This window comes from Argopecten irradians, chromosome 15 (assembly GCF_041381155.1).
Source record: "Argopecten irradians isolate NY chromosome 15, Ai_NY, whole genome shotgun sequence".
Classification (NCBI taxonomy): domain Eukaryota; kingdom Metazoa; phylum Mollusca; class Bivalvia; order Pectinida; family Pectinidae; genus Argopecten; species Argopecten irradians.
The window spans coordinates 27,891,619-27,911,782 of NC_091148.1; positions in this window are offsets into that span (position 1 = coordinate 27,891,619).

A 20,164-nucleotide genomic window follows, 5' to 3' on the forward strand; every position below is an offset into this window, starting at 1 on the left:
TAATTTAGTTTTCGATATACTTCCATTTCCCAGTTCCGTTTAAGTAAAACGGAACTCGGAACCAGTTCCGAGTTCCGTTTAAGGAAATTTTCTATCATTTTAGATAAAATCATTCAATATGCCAAAGACATATGAGAAATGTTGCCTGTTGTCATTTTTCATGGGTTACTAGTGGCAAATCCACTTTAATTTAGTTTTCGATCGACTTTCATTTCCCAGTTCCGTTTAAGTAAAACGGAACTCGGAACCAGTTCCGAGTTCCGTTTAAGGAAATTTTCTATCATTTTAGATAAAATCATTCAATATGCCTAAGACATATGAATAATGTTGCCTGTTGTCATTTTTCATGGGTTACTAGTGGCAAATCCACTTTAATTTAGTTTTCGATCGACTTTCATTTCCCAGTTCCGTTTAAGTAAAACGGAACTAGGAACCAGTTCCGAGTTCCGTTTAAGGAAATTTTCTATCATTTTAGATAAAATCATTCAATATGCCTAAGACATATGAATAATGTTGCCTGTTGTCATTTTTCATGGGTTACTAGTGGCAAATCCACTTTAATTTAGTTTTCGATCGACTTTCATTTCCCAGTTCCGTTTAAGTAAAACGGAACTCGGAACCAGTTCCGAGTTCCGTTTAAGGAAATTTTCTATCATTTTAGATAAAATCATTCAATATGCCTAAGACATATGAATAATGTTGCCTGTTGTCATTTTTCATGGGTTACTAGTGGCAAATCCACTTTAATTTAGTTTTCGATCGACTTTCATTTCCCAGTTCCGTTTAAGTAAAACGGAACTAGGAACCAGTTCCGAGTTCCGTTTAAGGAAATTTTCTATCATTTTAGATAAAATCATTCAATATGCCTAAGACATATGAATAATGTTGCCTGTTGTCATTTTTCATGGGTAACTAGTGGCAAATCCACTTTAATTTAGTTTTCGATCGACTTTCATTTCCCAGTTCCGTTTAAGTAAAACGGAACTCGGAACCAGTTCCGAGTTCCGTTTAAGGAAATTTTCTATCATTTTAGATAAAATCATTCAATATGCCTAAGACATATGAATAATGTTGCCTGTTGTCATTTTTAATGGGTTACTAGTGGCAAATCCACTTTAATTTAGTTTTCGATCGACTTTCATTTCCCAGTTCCGTTTAAGTAAAACGGAACTCGGAACCAGTTCCGAGTTCCGTTTAAGGAAATTTTCTATCATTTTAGATAAAATCATTCAATATGCCTAAGACATATGAATAATGTTGCCTGTTGTCATTTTTCATGGGTTACTAGTGGCAAATCCACTTTAATTTAGTTTTCGATCGACTTTCATTTCCCAGTTCCGTTTAAGTAAAACGGAACTCGGAACCAGTTCCGAGTTCCGTTTAAGGAAATTTTCTATCATTTTAGATAAAATCATTCAATATGCCTAAGACATATGAATAATGTTGCCTGTTGTCATTTTTCATGGGTTACTAGTGGCAAATCCACTTTAATTTAGTTTTCGATCGACTTCCATTTCCCAGTTCCGTTTAAGTAAAACGGAACTCGGAACCAGTTCCGAGTTCCGTTTAAGGAAATTTTCTATCATTTTAGATAAAATCATTCAATATGCCTAAGACATATGAATAATGTTGCCTGTTGTCATTTTTCATGGGTTACTAGTGGCAAATCCACTTTAATTTAGTTTTCGATCGACTTTCATTTCCCAGTTCCGTTTAAGTAAAACGGAACTCGGAACCAGTTCCGAGTTCCGTTTAAGGAAATTTTCTATCATTTTAGATAAAATCATTCAATATGCCTAAGACATATGAATAATGTTGCCTGTTGTCATTTTTCATGGGTTACTAGTGGCAAATCCACTTTAATTTAGTTTTCGATCGACTTTCATTTCCCAGTTCCGTTTAAGTAAAACGGAACTCGGAACCAGTTCCGAGTTCCGTTTAAGGAAATTTTCTATCATTTTAGATAAAATCATTCAATATGCCTAAGACATATGAATAATGTTGCCTGTTGTCATTTTTCATGGGTTACTAGTGGCAAATCCACTTTAATTTAGTTTTCGATCGACTTTCATTTCCCAGTTCCGTTTAAGTAAAACGGAACTCGGAACCAGTTCCGAGTTCCGTTTAAGGAAATTTTCTATCATTTTAGATAAAATCATTCAATATGCCTAAGACATATGAATAATGTTGCCTGTTGTCATTTTTAATGGGTTACTAGTGGCAAATCCACTTTAATTTAGTTTTCGATCGACTTCCATTTCCCAGTTCCGTTTAAGTAAAACGGAACTCGGAACCAGTTCCGAGTTCCGTTTAAGGAAATTTTCTATCATTTTAGATAAAATCATTCAATATGCCTAAGACATATGAATAATGTTGCCTGTTGTCATTTTTCATGGGTTACTAGTGGCAAATCCACTTTAATTTAGTTTTCGATCGACTTTCATTTCCCAGTTCCGTTTAAGTAAAACGGAACTCGGAACCAGTTCCGAGTTCCGTTTAAGGAAATTTTCTATCATTTTAGATAAAATCATTCAATATGCCTAAGACATATGAATAATGTTGCCTGTTGTCATTTTTCATGGGTTACTAGTGGCAAATCCACTTTAATTTAGTTTTCGATCGACTTTCATTTCCCAGTTCCGTTTAAGTAAAACGGAACTCGGAACCAGTTCCGAGTTCCGTTTAAGGAAATTTTCTATCATTTTAGATAAAATCATTCAATATGCCTAAGACATATGAATAATGTTGCCTGTTGTCATTTTTAATGGGTTACTAGTGGCAAATCCACTTTAATTTAGTTTTCGATATACTTCCATTTCCCAGTTCCGTTTAAGTAAAACGGAACTCGGAACCAGTTCCGAGTTCCGTTTAAGGAAATTTTCTATCATTTTAGATAAAATCATTCAATATGCCTAAGACATATGAATAATGTTGCCTGTTGTCATTTTTCATGGGTTACTAGTGGCAAATCCACTTTAATTTAGTTTTCGATCGACTTTCATTTCCCAGTTCCGTTTAAGTAAAACGGAACTCGGAACCAGTTCCGAGTTCCGTTTAAGGAAATTTTCTATCATTTTAGATAAAATCATTCAATATGCCTAAGACATATGAATAATGTTGCCTGTTGTCATTTTTCATGGGTTACTAGTGGCAAATCCACTTTAATTTAGTTTTCGATCGACTTTCATTTCCCAGTTCCGTTTAAGTAAAACGGAACTCGGAACCAGTTCCGAGTTCCGTTTAAGGAAATTTTCTATCATTTTAGATAAAATCATTCAATATGCCTAAGACATATGAATAATGTTGCCTGTTGTCATTTTTCATGGGTTACTAGTGGCAAATCCACTTTAATTTAGTTTTCGATCGACTTTCATTTCCCAGTTCCGTTTAAGTAAAACGGAACTCGGAACCAGTTCCGAGTTCCGTTTAAGGAAATTTTCTATCATTTTAGATAAAATCATTCAATATGCCTAAGACATATGAGAAATGTTGCCTGTTGTCATTTTTCATGGGTTACTAGTGGCAAATCCACTTTAATTTAGTTTTCGATCGACTTTCATTTCCCAGTTCCGTTTAAGTAAAACGGAACTCGGAACCAGTTCCGAGTTCCGTTTAAGGAAATTTTCTATCATTTTAGATAAAATCATTCAATATGCCTAAGACATATGAGATAATGTTGCCTGTTGTCATTTTTCATGGGTTACTAGTGGCAAATCCACTTTAATTTAGTTTTCGATCGATTTTCATTTCCCAGTTCCGTTTAAGTAAAACGGAACTCGGAACCAGTTCCGAGTTCCGTTTAAGGAAATTTTCTATCATTTTAGATAAAATCATTCAATATGCCTAAGACATATGAATAATGTTGCCTGTTGTCATTTTTCATGGGTTACTAGTGGCAAATCCACTTTAATTTAGTTTTCGATCGACTTCCATTTCCCAGTTCCGTTTAAGTAAAAAAACGGAACTCGGAACCAGTTCCGAGTTCCGTTTAAGGAAATTTTCTATCATTTTAGATAAAATCATTCAATATGCCTAAGACATATGAATAATGTTGCCTGTTGTCATTTTTCATGGGTTACTAGTGGCAAATCCACTTTAATTTAGTTTTCGATCGACTTTCATTTCCCAGTTCCGTTTAAGTAAAACGGAACTCGGAACCAGTTCCGAGTTCCGTTTAAGGAAATTTTCTATCATTTTAGATAAAATCATTCAATATGCCTAAGACATATGAATAATGTTGCCTGTTGTCATTTTTCATGGGTTACTAGTGGCAAATCCACTTTAATTTAGTTTTCGATCGACTTTCATTTCCCAGTTCCGTTTAAGTAAAACGGAACTCGGAACCAGTTCCGAGTTCCGTTTAAGGAAATTTTCTATCATTTTAGATAAAATCATTCAATATGCCTAAGACATATGAATAATGTTGCCTGTTGTCATTTTTCATGGGTTACTAGTGGCAAATCCACTTTAATTTAGTTTTCGATCGACTTCCATTTCCCAGTTCCGTTTAAGTAAAACGGAACTCGGAACCAGTTCCGAGTTCCGTTTAAGGAAATTTTCTATCATTTTAGATAAAATCATTCAATATGCCTAAGACATATGAATAATGTTGCCTGTTGTCATTTTTAATGGGTTACTAGTGGCAAATCCACTTTAATTTAGTTTTCGATATACTTCCATTTCCCAGTTCCGTTTAAGTAAAACGGAACTCGGAACCAGTTCCGAGTTCCGTTTAAGGAAATTTTCTATCATTTTAGATAAAATCATTCAATATGCCTAAGACATATGAATAATGTTGCCTGTTGTCATTTTTCATGGGTTACTAGTGGCAAATCCACTTTAATTTAGTTTTCGATCGACTTTCCCATTTCCCAGTTCCGTTTAAGTAAAACGGAACTCGGAACCAGTTCCGAGTTCCGTTTAAGGAAATTTTCTATCATTTTAGATAAAATCATTCAATATGCCAAAGACATATGAATAATGTTGCCTGTTGTCATTTTTCATGGGTTACTAGTGGCAAATCCACTTTAATTTAGTTTTCGATCGACTTTCATTTCCCAGTTCCGTTTAAGTAAAACGGAACTCGGAACCAGTTCCGAGTTCCGTTTAAGGAAATTTTCTATCATTTTAGATAAAATCATTCAATATGCCTAAGACATATGAATAATGTTGCCTGTTGTCATTTTTCATGGGTTACTAGTGGCAAATCCACTTTAATTTAGTTTTCGATCGACTTTCATTTCCCAGTTCCGTTTAAGTAAAACGGAACTCGGAACCAGTTCCGAGTTCCGTTTAAGGAAATTTTCTATCATTTTAGATAAAATCATTCAATATGCCAAAGACATATGAATAATGTTGCCTGTTGTCATTTTTCATGGGTTACTAGTGGCAAATCCACTTTAATTTAGTTTTCGATCGACTTCCATTTCCCAGTTCCGTTTAAGTAAAACGGAACTCGGAACCAGTTCCGAGTTCCGTTTAAGGAAATTTTCTATCATTTTAGATAAAATCATTCAATATGCCAAAGACATATGAATAATGTTGCCTGTTGTCATTTTTCATGGGTTACTAGTGGCAAATCCACTTTAATTTAGTTTTCGATCGACTTTCATTTCCCAGTTCCGTTTAAGTAAAACGGAACTCGGAACCAGTTCCGAGTTCCGTTTAAGGAAATTTTCTATCATTTTAGATAAAATCATTCAATATGCCTAAGACATATGAATAATGTTGCCTGTTGTCATTTTTAATGGGTTACTAGTGGCAAATCCACTTTAATTTAGTTTTCGATATACTTCCATTTCCCAGTTCCGTTTAAGTAAAACGGAACTCGGAACCAGTTCCGAGTTCCGTTTAAGGAAATTTTCTATCATTTTAGATAAAATCATTCAATATGCCTAAGACATATGAATAATGTTGCCTGTTGTCATTTTTCATGGGTTACTAGTGGCAAATCCACTTTAATTTAGTTTTCGATCGACTTTCATTTCCCAGTTCCGTTTAAGTAAAACGGAACTCGGAACCAGTTCCGAGTTCCGTTTAAGGAAATTTTCTATCATTTTAGATAAAATCATTCAATATGCCTAAGACATATGAATAATGTTGCCTGTTGTCATTTTTCATGGGTTACTAGTGGCAAATCCACTTTAATTTAGTTTTCGATCGACTTTCATTTCCCAGTTCCGTTTAAGTAAAACGGAACTCGGAACCAGTTCCGAGTTCCGTTTAAGGAAATTTTCTATCATTTTAGATAAAATCATTCAATATGCCTAAGACATATGAATAATGTTGCCTGTTGTCATTTTTAATGGGTTACTAGTGGCAAATCCACTTTAATTTAGTTTTCGATATACTTCCATTTCCCAGTTCCGTTTAAGTAAAACGGAACTCGGAACCAGTTCCGAGTTCCGTTTAAGGAAATTTTCTATCATTTTAGATAAAATCATTCAATATGCCTAAGACATATGAATAATGTTGCCTGTTGTCATTTTTCATGGGTTACTAGTGGCAAATCCACTTTAATTTAGTTTTCGATCGACTTTCATTTCCCAGTTCCGTTTAAGTAAAACGGAACTCGGAACCAGTTCCGAGTTCCGTTTAAGGAAATTTTCTATCATTTTAGATAAAATCATTCAATATGCCTAAGACATATGAATAATGTTGCCTGTTGTCATTTTTCATGGGTTACTAGTGGCAAATCCACTTTAATTTAGTTTTCGATCGACTTTCATTTCCCAGTTCCGTTTAAGTAAAACGGAACTCGGAACCAGTTCCGAGTTCCGTTTAAGGAAATTTTCTATCATTTTAGATAAAATCATTCAATATGCCTAAGACATATGAATAATGTTGCCTGTTGTCATTTTTCATGGGTTACTAGTGGCAAATCCACTTTAATTTAGTTTTCGATCGACTTTCATTTCCCAGTTCCGTTTAAGTAAAACGGAACTCGGAACCAGTTCCGAGTTCCGTTTAAGGAAATTTTCTATCATTTTAGATAAAATCATTCAATATGCCTAAGACATATGAATAATGTTGCCTGTTGTCATTTTTCATGGGTTACTAGTGGCAAATCCACTTTAATTTAGTTTTCGATCGACTTTCATTTCCCAGTTCCGTTTAAGTAAAACGGAACTCGGAACCAGTTCCGAGTTCCGTTTAAGGAAATTTTCTATCATTTTAGATAAAATCATTCAATATGCCTAAGACATATGAATAATGTTGCCTGTTGTCATTTTTCATGGGTTACTAGTGGCAAATCCACTTTAATTTAGTTTTCGATCGACTTTCATTTCCCAGTTCCGTTTAAGTAAAACGGAACTCGGAACCAGTTCCGAGTTCCGTTTAAGGAAATTTTCTATCATTTTAGATAAAATCATTCAATATGCCTAAGACATATGAATAATGTTGCCTGTTGTCATTTTTCATGGGTTACTAGTGGCAAATCCACTTTAATTTAGTTTTCGATCGACTTCCATTTCCCAGTTCCGTTTAAGTAAAACGGAACTCGGAACCAGTTCCGAGTTCCGTTTAAGGAAATTTTCTATCATTTTAGATAAAATCATTCAATATGCCTAAGACATATGAATAATGTTGCCTGTTGTCATTTTTCATGGGTTACTAGTGGCAAATCCACTTTAATTTAGTTTTCGATCGACTTTCATTTCCCAGTTCCGTTTAAGTAAAACGGAACTCGGAACCAGTTCCGAGTTCCGTTTAAGGAAATTTTCTATCATTTTAGATAAAATCATTCAATATGCCTAAGACATATGAATAATGTTGCCTGTTGTCATTTTTCATGGGTTACTAGTGGCAAATCCACTTTAATTTAGTTTTCGATCGACTTTCATTTCCCAGTTCCGTTTAAGTAAAACGGAACTCGGAACCAGTTCCGAGTTCCGTTTAAGGAAATTTTCTATCATTTTAGATAAAATCATTCAATATGCCTAAGACATATGAATAATGTTGCCTGTTGTCATTTTTTCATGGGTTACTAGTGGCAAATCCACTTTAATTTAGTTTTCGATCGACTTTCATTTCCCAGTTCCGTTTAAGTAAAACGGAACTCGGAACCAGTTCCGAGTTCCGTTTAAGGAAATTTTCTATCATTTTAGATAAAATCATTCAATATGCCTAAGACATATGAATAATGTTGCCTGTTGTCATTTTTCATGGGTTACTAGTGGCAAATCCACTTTAATTTAGTTTTCGATCGACTTTCATTTCCCAGTTCCGTTTAAGTAAAACGGAACTCGGAACCAGTTCCGAGTTCCGTTTAAGGAAATTTTCTATCATTTTAGATAAAATCATTCAATATGCCTAAGACATATGAATAATGTTGCCTGTTGTCATTTTTCATGGGTTACTAGTGGCAAATCCACTTTAATTTAGTTTTCGATAGATATACTTCCATTTCCCAGTTCCGTTTAAGTAAAACGGAACTCGGAACCAGTTCCGAGTTCCGTTTAAGGAAATTTTCTATCATTTTAGATAAAATCATTCAATATGCCAAAGACATATGAGAAATGTTGCCTGTTGTCATTTTTCATGGGTTACTAGTGGCAAATCCACTTTAATTTAGTTTTCGATCGACTTTCATTTCCCAGTTCCGTTTAAGTAAAACGGAACTCGGAACCAGTTCCGAGTTCCGTTTAAGGAAATTTTCTATCATTTTAGATAAAATCATTCAATATGCCTAAGACATATGAATAATGTTGCCTGTTGTCATTTTTCATGGGTTACTAGTGGCAAATCCACTTTAATTTAGTTTTCGATCGACTTCCATTTCCCAGTTCCGTTTAAGTAAAACGGAACTCGGAACCAGTTCCGAGTTCCGTTTAAGGAAATTTTCTATCATTTTAGATAAAATCATTCAATATGCCAAAGACATATGAATAATGTTGCCTGTTGTCATTTTTCATGGGTTACTAGTGGCAAATCCACTTTAATTTAGTTTTCGATCGACTTTCATTTCCCAGTTCCGTTTAAGTAAAACGGAACTCGGAACCAGTTCCGAGTTCCGTTTAAGGAAATTTTCTATCATTTTAGATAAAATCATTCAATATGCCTAAGACATATGAATAATGTTGCCTGTTGTCATTTTTCATGGGTTACTAGTGGCAAATCCACTTTAATTTAGTTTTCGATCGACTTTCATTTCCCAGTTCCGTTTAAGTAAAACGGAACTCGGAACCAGTTCCGAGTTCCGTTTAAGGAAATTTTCTATCATTTTAGATAAAATCATTCAATATGCCTAAGACATATGAATAATGTTGCCTGTTGTCATTTTTCATGGGTTACTAGTGGCAAATCCACTTTAATTTAGTTTTCGATCGACTTCCATTTCCCAGTTCCGTTTAAGTAAAACGGAACTCGGAACCAGTTCCGAGTTCCGTTTAAGGAAATTTTCTATCATTTTAGATAAAATCATTCAATATGCCTAAGACATATGAATAATGTTGCCTGTTGTCATTTTTCATGGGTTACTAGTGGCAAATCCACTTTAATTTAGTTTTCGATCGACTTCCATTTCCCAGTTCCGTTTAAGTAAAACGGAACTCGGAACCAGTTCCGAGTTCCGTTTAAGGAAATTTTCTATCATTTTAGATAAAATCATTCAATATGCCTAAGACATATGAATAATGTTGCCTGTTGTCATTTTTCATGGGTTACTAGTGGCAAATCCACTTTAATTTAGTTTTCGATCGACTTCATTTCCCAGTTCCGTTTAAGTAAAACGGAACTCGGAACCAGTTCCGAGTTCCGTTTAAGGAAATTTTCTATCATTTTAGATAAAATCATTCAATATGCCTAAGACATATGAATAATGTTGCCTGTTGTCATTTTTCATGGGTTACTAGTGGCAAATCCACTTTAATTTAGTTTTCGATCGACTTCCATTTCCGAGTTCCGTTTAAGTAAAACGGAACTCGGAACCAGTTCCGAGTTCCGTTTAAGGAAATTTTCTATTATTTTAGATAAAATCATTCAATATGCCTAAGACATATGAATAATGTTGCCTGTTGTCATTTTTCATGGGTTACTAGTGGCAAATCCACTTTAATTTAGTTTTCGATCGACTTTCATTTCCCAGTTCCGTTTAAGTAAAACGGAACTCGGAACCAGTTCCGAGTTCCGTTTAAGGAAATTTTCTATCATTTTAGATAAAATCATTCAATATGCCTAAGACATATGAATAATGTTGCCTGTTGTCATTTTTAATGGGTTACTAGTGGCAAATCCACTTTAATTTAGTTTTCGATATACTTCCATTTCCCAGTTCCGTTTAAGTAAAACGGAACTCGGAACCAGTTCCGAGTTCCGTTTAAGGAAATTTTCTATCATTTTAGATAAAATCATTCAATATGCCAAAGACATATGAGAAATGTTGCCTGTTGTCATTTTTCATGGGTTACTAGTGGCAAATCCACTTTAATTTAGTTTTCGATCGACTTTCATTTCCCAGTTCCGTTTAAGTAAAACGGAACTCGGAACCAGTTCCGAGTTCCGTTTAAGGAAATTTTCTATCATTTTAGATAAAATCATTCAATATGCCAAAGACATATGAGAAATGTTGCCTGTTGTCATTTTTCATGGGTTACTAGTGGCAAATCCACTTTAATTTAGTTTTCGATCGACTTCCATTTCCCAGTTCCGTTTAAGTAAAACGGAACTCGGAACCAGTTCCGAGTTCCGTTTAAGGAAATTTTCTATCATTTTAGATAAAATCATTCAATATGCCTAAGACATATGAATAATGTTGCCTGTTGTCATTTTTCATGGGTTACTAGTGGCAAATCCACTTTAATTTAGTTTTCGATCGACTTTCATTTCCCAGTTCCGTTTAAGTAAAACGGAACTCGGAACCAGTTCCGAGTTCCGTTTAAGGAAATTTTCTATCATTTTAGATAAAATCATTCAATATGCCTAAGACATATGAATAATGTTGCCTGTTGTCATTTTTCATGGGTTACTAGTGGCAAATCCACTTTAATTTAGTTTTCGATATCGACTTTCATTTCCCAGTTCCGTTTAAGTAAAACGGAACTCGGAACCAGTTCCGAGTTCCGTTTAAGGAAATTTTCTATCATTTTAGATAAAATCATTCAATATGCCTAAGACATATGAATAATGTTGCCTGTTGTCATTTTTCATGGGTTACTAGTGGCAAATCCACTTTAATTTAGTTTTCGATCGACTTTCATTTCCCAGTTCCGTTTAAGTAAAACGGAACTCGGAACCAGTTCCGAGTTCCGTTTAAGGAAATTTTCTATCATTTTAGATAAAATCATTCAATATGCCTAAGACATATGAATAATGTTGCCTGTTGTCATTTTTCATGGGTTACTAGTGGCAAATCCACTTTAATTTAGTTTTCGATCGACTTTCATTTCCCAGTTCCGTTTAAGTAAAACGGAACTCGGAACCAGTTCCGAGTTCCGTTTAAGGAAATTTTCTATCATTTTAGATAAAATCATTCAATATGCCTAAGACATATGAATAATGTTGCCTGTTGTCATTTTTAATGGGTTACTAGTGGCAAATCCACTTTAATTTAGTTTTCGATCGACTTTCATTTCCCAGTTCCGTTTAAGTAAAACGGAACTCGGAACCAGTTCCGAGTTCCGTTTAAGGAAATTTTCTATCATTTTAGATAAAATCATTCAATATGCCTAAGACATATGAATAATGTTGCCTGTTGTCATTTTTAATGGGTTACTAGTGGCAAATCCACTTTAATTTAGTTTTCGATCGACTTTCATTTCCCAGTTCCGTTTAAGTAAAACGGAACTCGGAACCAGTTCCGAGTTCCGTTTAAGGAAATTTTCTATCATTTTAGATAAAATCATTCAATATGCCTAAGACATATGAATAATGTTGCCTGTTGTCATTTTTCATGGGTTACTAGTGGCAAATCCACTTTAATTTAGTTTTCGATCGACTTTCATTTCCCAGTTCCGTTTAAGTAAAACGGAACTCGGAACCAGTTCCGAGTTCCGTTTAAGGAAATTTTCTATCATTTTAGATAAAATCATTCAATATGCCTAAGACATATGAATAATGTTGCCTGTTGTCATTTTTAATGGGTTACTAGTGGCAAATCCACTTTAATTTAGTTTTCGATCGATATTCCATTTCCCAGTTCCGTTTAAGTAAAACGGAACTCGGAACCAGTTCCGAGTTCCGTTTAAGGAAATTTTCTATCATTTTAGATAAAATCATTCAATATGCCTAAGACATATGAATAATGTTGCCTGTTGTCATTTTTCATGGGTTACTAGTGGCAAATCCACTTTAATTTAGTTTTCGATCGACTTTCATTTCCCAGTTCCGTTTAAGTAAAACGGAACTCGGAACCAGTTCCGAGTTCCGTTTAAGGAAATTTTCTATCATTTTAGATAAAATCATTCAATATGCCTAAGACATATGAATAATGTTGCCTGTTGTCATTTTTCATGGGTTACTAGTGGCAAATCCACTTTAATTTAGTTTTCGATCGACTTTCATTTCCCAGTTCCGTTTAAGTAAAACGGAACTCGGAACCAGTTCCGAGTTCCGTTTAAGGAAATTTTCTATCAATTTAGATAAAATCATTCAATATGCCTAAGACATATGAATAATGTTGCCTGTTGTCATTTTTCATGGGTTACTAGTGGCAAATCCACTTTAATTTAGTTTTCGATCGACTTCCATTTCCCAGTTCCGTTTAAGTAAAACGGAACTCGGAACCAGTTCCGAGTTCCGTTTAAGGAAATTTTCTATCATTTTAGATAAAATCATTCAATATGCCTAATACATATGAATAATGTTGCCTGTTGTCATTTTTCATGGGTTACTAGTGGCAAATCCACTTTAATTTAGTTTTCGGTCGACTTTCATTTCCCAGTTCCGTTTAAGTAAAACGGAACTCGGAACCAGTTCCGAGTTCCGTTTAAGGAAATTTTCTATCATTTTAGATAAAATCATTCAATATGCCTAAGACATATGAATAATGTTGCCTGTTGTCATTTTTAATGGGTTACTAGTGGCAAATCCACTTTAATTTAGTTTTCGATATACTTCCATTTCCCAGTTCCGTTTAAGTAAAACGGAACTCGGAACCAGTTCCGAGTTCCGTTTAAGGAAATTTTCTATCATTTTAGATAAAATCATTCAATATGCCAAAGACATATGAATAATGTTGCCTGTTGTCATTTTTCATGGGTTACTAGTGGCAAATCCACTTTAATTTAGTTTTCGATCGACTTTCATTTCCCAGTTCCGTTTAAGTAAAACGGAACTCGGAACCAGTTCCGAGTTCCGTTTAAGGAAATTTTCTATCATTTTAGATAAAATCATTCAATATGCCTAAGACATATGAATAATGTTGCCTGTTGTCATTTTTCATGGGTTACTAGTGGCAAATCCACTTTAATTTAGTTTTCGATCGACTTTCATTTCCCAGTTCCGTTTAAGTAAAACGGAACTCGGAACCAGTTCCGAGTTCCGTTTAAGGAAATTTTCTATCATTTTAGATAAAATCATTCAATATGCCTAAGACATATGAATAATGTTGCCTGTTGTCATTTTTAATGGGTTACTAGTGGCAAATCCACTTTAATTTAGTTTTCGATCGACTTCCATTTCCCAGTTCCGTTTAAGTAAAACGGAACTCGGAACCAGTTCCGAGTTCCGTTTAAGGAAATTTTCTATCATTTTAGATAAAATCATTCAATATGCCTAAGACATATGAATAATGTTGCCTGTTGTCATTTTTCATGGGTTACTAGTGGCAAATCCACTTTAATTTAGTTTTCGATCGACTTTCATTTCCAGTTCCGTTTAAGTAAAACGGAACTCGGAACCAGTTCCGAGTTCCGTTTAAGGAAATTTTCTATCATTTTAGATAAAATCATTCAATATGCCTAAGACATATGAATAATGTTGCCTGTTGTCATTTTTCATGGGTTACTAGTGGCAAATCCACTTTAATTTAGTTTTCGATCGACTTTCATTTCCCAGTTCCGTTTAAGTAAAACGGAACTCGGAACCAGTTCCGAGTTCCGTTTAAGGAAATTTTCTATCATTTTAGATAAAATCATTCAATCTGCTTAAGACATATGAGTAATGTTGCCTGTTGTCATATTTCATGGCAAATCCACTTTAATTTAGTTTTCGATCGACTTTCATTTCCCAGTTCCGTTTAAGTAAAACGGAACTCGGAACCAGTTCCGAGTTCCGTTTAAGGAAATTTTCTATCATTTTAGATAAAATCATTCAATATGCCTAAGACATATGAATAATGTTGCCTGTTGTCATTTTTCATGGGTTACTAGTGGCAAATCCACTTTAATTTAGTTTTCGATCGACTTTCATTTCCCAGTTCCGTTTAAGTAAAACGGAACTCGGAACCAGTTCCGAGTTCCGTTTAAGGAAATTTTCTATCATTTTAGATAAAATCATTCAATATGCCTAAGACATATGAATAATGTTGCCTGTTGTCATTTTTCATGGGTTACTAGTGGCAAATCCACTTTAATTTAGTTTTCGATCGACTTTCATTTCCCAGTTCCGTTTAAGTAAAACGGAACTCGGAACCAGTTCCGAGTTCCGTTTAAGGAAATTTTCTATCATTTTAGATAAAATCATTCAATATGCCTAAGACATATGAATAATGTTGCCTGTTGTCATTTTTCATGGGTTACTAGTGGCAAATCCACTTTAATTTAGTTTTCGATCGACTTCCATTTCCCAGTTCCGTTTAAGTAAAACGGAACTCGGAACCAGTTCCGAGTTCCGTTTAAGGAAATTTTCTATCATTTTAGATAAAATCATTCAATATGCCTAAGACATATGAATAATGTTGCCTGTTGTCATTTTTAATGGGTTACTAGTGGCAAATCCACTTTAATTTAGTTTTCGATCGACTTTCATTTCCCAGTTCCGTTTAAGTAAAACGGAACTCGGAACCAGTTCCGAGTTCCGTTTAAGGAAATTTTCTATCATTTTAGATAAAATCATTCAATATGCCTAAGACATATGAATAATGTTGCCTGTTGTCATTTTTCATGGGTTACTAGTGGCAAATCCACTTTAATTTAGTTTTCGATCGACTTTCATTTCCAGTTCCGTTTAAGTAAAACGGAACTCGGAACCAGTTCCGAGTTCCGTTTAAGGAAATTTTCTATCATTTTAGATAAAATCATTCAATATGCCTAAGACATATGAATAATGTTGCCTGTTGTCATTTTTCATGGGTTACTAGTGGCAAATCCACTTTAATTTAGTTTTCGATCGACTTTCATTTCCCAGTTCCGTTTAAGTAAAACGGAACTCGGAACCAGTTCCGAGTTCCGTTTAAGGAAATTTTCTATCATTTTAGATAAAATCATTCAATATGCCTAAGACATATGAATAATGTTGCCTGTTGTCATTTTTAATGGGTTACTAGTGGCAAATCCACTTTAATTTAGTTTTCGATCGACTTTCATTTCCCAGTTCCGTTTAAGTAAAACGGAACTCGGAACCAGTTCCGAGTTCCGTTTAAGGAAATTTTCTATCATTTTAGATAAAATCATTCAATATGCCTAAGACATATGAATAATGTTGCCTGTTGTCATTTTTAATGGGTTACTAGTGGCAAATCCACTTTAATTTAGTTTTCGATATACTTCCATTTCCCAGTTCCGTTTAAGTAAAACGGAACTCGGAACCAGTTCCGAGTTCCGTTTAAGGAAATTTTCTATCATTTTAGATAAAATCATTCAATATGCCTAAGACATATGAATAATGTTGCCTGTTGTCATTTTTCATGGGTTACTAGTGGCAAATCCACTTTAATTTAGTTTTCGATCGACTTTCATTTCCCAGTTCCGTTTAAGTAAAACGGAACTCGGAACCAGTTCCGAGTTCCGTTTAAGGAAATTTTCTATCATTTTAGATAAAATCATTCAATATGCCTAAGACATATGAATAATGTTGCCTGTTGTCATTTTTCATGGGTTACTAGTGGCAAATCCACTTTAATTTAGTTTTCGATCGACTTTCATTTCCCAGTTCCGTTTAAGTAAAACGGAACTCGGAACCAGTTCCGAGTTCCGTTTAAGGAAATTTTCTATCATTTTAGATAAAATCATTCAATATGCCTAAGACATATGAATAATGTTGCCTGTTGTCATTTTTAATGGGTTACTAGTGGCAAATCCACTTTAATTTAGTTTTCGATATACTTCCATTTCCCAGTTCCGTTTAAGTAAAACGGAACTCGGAACCAGTTCCGAGTTCCGTTTAAGGAAATTTTCTATCATTTTAGATAAAATCATTCAATATGCCTAAGACATATGAATAATGTTGCCTGTTGTCATTTTTCATGGGTTACTAGTGGCAAATCCACTTTAATTTAGTTTTTCGATATTTCCATTTCCCAGTTCCGTTTAAGTAAAACGGAACTCGGAACCAGTTCCGAGTTCCGTTTTAAGGAAATTTTCTATCATTTTAGATAAAATCATTCAATATGCCTAAGACATATGAATAATGTTGCCTGTTGTCATTTTTCATGGGTTACTAGTGGCAAATCCACTTTTAATTTAGTTTTCGATCGACTTTCATTTCCCAGTTCCGTTTAAGTAAAACGGAACTCGGAACCAGTTCCGAGTTCCGTTTAAGGAAATTTTCTATCATTTTAGATAAAATCATTCAATATGCCTAAGACATATGAATAATGTTGCCTGTTGTCATTTTTAATGGGTTACTAGTGGCAAATCCACTTTAATTTAGTTTTTCGATCGACTTCATTTCCCAGTTCCGTTTAAGTAAAAAAACGGAACTCGGAACCATCCGAGTTTCGTTTAAGGAAATTTTCTATCATTAGATAAAGATCGTGGACTTGCCATAGTCACCATGAAAAATGACAAGGCAAACTTTCTCATATGTCTTTGGCATATTGAATGATTTTATCTAAATGATAGAAAATTCCTTAACACGGAACTCGGAAAACTGGTTCCGAGTTCCGTTTTACTTAAACGGATGAGGAAAATGGAGTTTTAAAATCGAAAACTAAATTAAAGTGGATTCATCACTAGTAACCCATGAAAAAAGACAACAGGCAACATTTTCATATGTCTTAGGCATTTATAGAATGATGATTTTTATCTAAAATGATAGAAAAATTTCCTTAAACGGAACTCGGAACTGGTTCCGAGTTCCGTTTTACTTAAACGGAACTCGGAAATGGAAGTCGATGATCGAAAACTAAATTAAAGTGGATTTTCCACCACTAGTAAATCATGAAAAAAAAGACAACAGGCAACATTTTCATATATCTTAGGCATATTGAATGATTTTATCTAAAATGATAGAAAATTTCCTTAAACGGAACTCGGAAACTGGTTCCGAGTTCCGTTTTTTACTTAAACGGAACTGGGAAATGGAAGTTGATCGAAAACTAAATTAAAGTGGATTCATCACTAGTTAACCCATGAAAAAAGACAACAGGCAACATTTCTCATATGTCTTAGGCATATTGAATGATTTTATCTAAATATGATAGAAAATTTCCTTAAACGGAACTCGGAACTGGTTCCGAGTTCCGTTTTTTACTTAAACGGAACTGGGAAATGGAAGTTGATCGAAAACTAAATTAAAGTGGATTTGCCACTAATAACCCATGAAAAATGACAACAGGCAACATTATTCATATGTCTTAGGCATATTGAATGATTTTATCTAAAATGATAGAAAATTTCCTTAAACGGAACTCGGAACTGGTTCCGAGTTCCGTTTTACTTAAACGGAACTGGGAAATGAAAGTCGATCGAAAAAAAATTAAAGTGGATTTGCATTCATCACTAGTAACCCATGAAAAAATGACAACAGGCAACATTTTTCATATGTCTTAGGCATATTGAATGATTTTTATCTAAAATGATAGAAAATTTCCTTAAACGGAACTCGGAACTGGTTCCGAGTTCCGTTTTACTTAAACGGAACTCTGGAAATAGGAAGTGATCGAAAACTAAATTAAAGTGGATTCCATCTATTTAGTAACCCATGAAAAAAAGACAACAGGCAACATTTTCATATGTCTTAGGCATATTGAATGATTTTTTATCTAAAAGATAGAAAATTTCCTTAAACGGAACTCGGAACTGGTTCCGAGTTCCGAGTTCCGTTTTACTTAAACGGAACTGGGAAATGAAGGTCGATCGAAAAACTAAATTAAAGTGGATTTCATCACTAGTAACCCATGAAAAAAAAAGACAACAGGCAACATTATTCATATGTCTTAGGGCATATTGAATGATTTTATCTAAAATGATAGAAAATTTCCTTAAACGGAACTCGGAACTGGTTCCGAGTTCCGTTTTACTTAAACGGAACTGGGAAATGGGAGTTGATCGAAAACTAAATTGAAAGTGCCATTCCAAAGATTTATCACTAGTAACCCATGAAAAAAAAAATGACAACAGGCAACATTTTTCATATGTCTTAGGCATATTGAATGATTTTATCTAAAAATGATAGAAAAATTTCCTTAAACGGAACTCGGAACTGGTTCCGAGTTCCGTTTTACTTAAACGGAACTGGGAAATGGAGTTGATCGAAAACTGAATTAAAGTGGATTCATCACTAGTAACCCATGAAAAAAGACAACAGGCAACATTTCTCATATGTCTTAGGCATATTGAATGATTTTATCTAAAATGATAGAAAATTTCCTTAAACGGAACTCGGAACTGGTTCCGAGTTCCGTTTTACTTAAACGGAACTGGGAAATGGAAGTTGATCGAAAACTAAATTAAAGTGGATTTCCATCACTAGTAACCCATGAAAAAATGACAACAACAGGCAACATTTCTCATATGTCTTAGGCATATTGAATGATTTTATCTAAAATGATAGAAAATTTCCTTAAACGGAACTCGGAACTGGTTCCGAGTTCCGTTTTACTTAAACGGAACTGGGAAATGGAAGTCGATCGAAAACTAAATTAAAGTGGATTTGCCACTAGTAACCCATGAAAAATGACAACAGGCAACATTTCTCATATGTCTTAGGCATATTGAATGATTTTATCTAAAATGATAGAAAATTTCCTTAAACGGAACTCGGAACTGGTTCCGAGTTCCGTTTTACTTAAACGGAACTGGGAAATGGAAGTCGATCGAAAACTAAATTAAAGTGGATTTGCCACTAGTAACCCATGAAAAATGACAACAGGCAACATTATTCATATGTCTTAGGCATATTGAATGATTTTATCTAAAATGATAGAAAATTTCCTTAAACGGAACTCGGAACTGGTTCCGAGTTCCGTTTTACTTAAACGGAACTGGGAAATGGAAGTCGATCGAAAACTAAATTAAAGTGGATTTGCCACTAGTAACCCATGAAAAAAGACAACAGGCAACATTTCTCATATGTCTTAGGCATATGAATGATTTTATCTAAAATGATAGAAAATTTCCTTAAACGGAACTCGGAACTGGTTCCGAGTTCCGTTTTACTTAAACGGAACTGGGAAATGGAAGTTCGATCGAAAACTAAACTTAAAGGGCTTTGCCACTAGTAACCCATTAAAAAGGACAAACAGGCATCATGATTCATATGTCTAGGCATATTGAATTGTTTTTATCTAAAATGATAGGAAAATTCCTTAAACGGAACTCGGAACTGGTTCGAGTTCCGTTTTACTGTAAAACGGAAATGGGAAATGGAAAGTCGATCGACAACTATTTAAAGGTGGATTTGCCATAGTAACCATTAAAAATGACAACAGGCTCAACCATTATTATATGTCTTTAGGCATATTGAATGGATTTTATCTAAAATGAGAGAAAATTTCCTTAAAACGGAATCGGGGAACTGGTTCGAGTTCCGTTTTACATAAACGGAACTGGGAAATGAAAGTCCGATCGAAAACTAAATTAAAGTGGATTTGCAAACTAGTAACCCATGAAAAAATGGACAACACGGCATTCATATCTTCTTCATAATGTGTGCTTAGGACTATATAGAAGGATTATTTATCTAATAAATAAGAGGATAATTTCCTTAAACGGAAATACCGTACTAGGTTTCTAGTTCCATTTTTACTAGGAACTGGAACTGGGATGATAGAATGTCGAATCGTAAAAGCTGAATATATTAAAAGTGGTTATTTGCTAATTCAACTAGTATAAACCGAATGAAA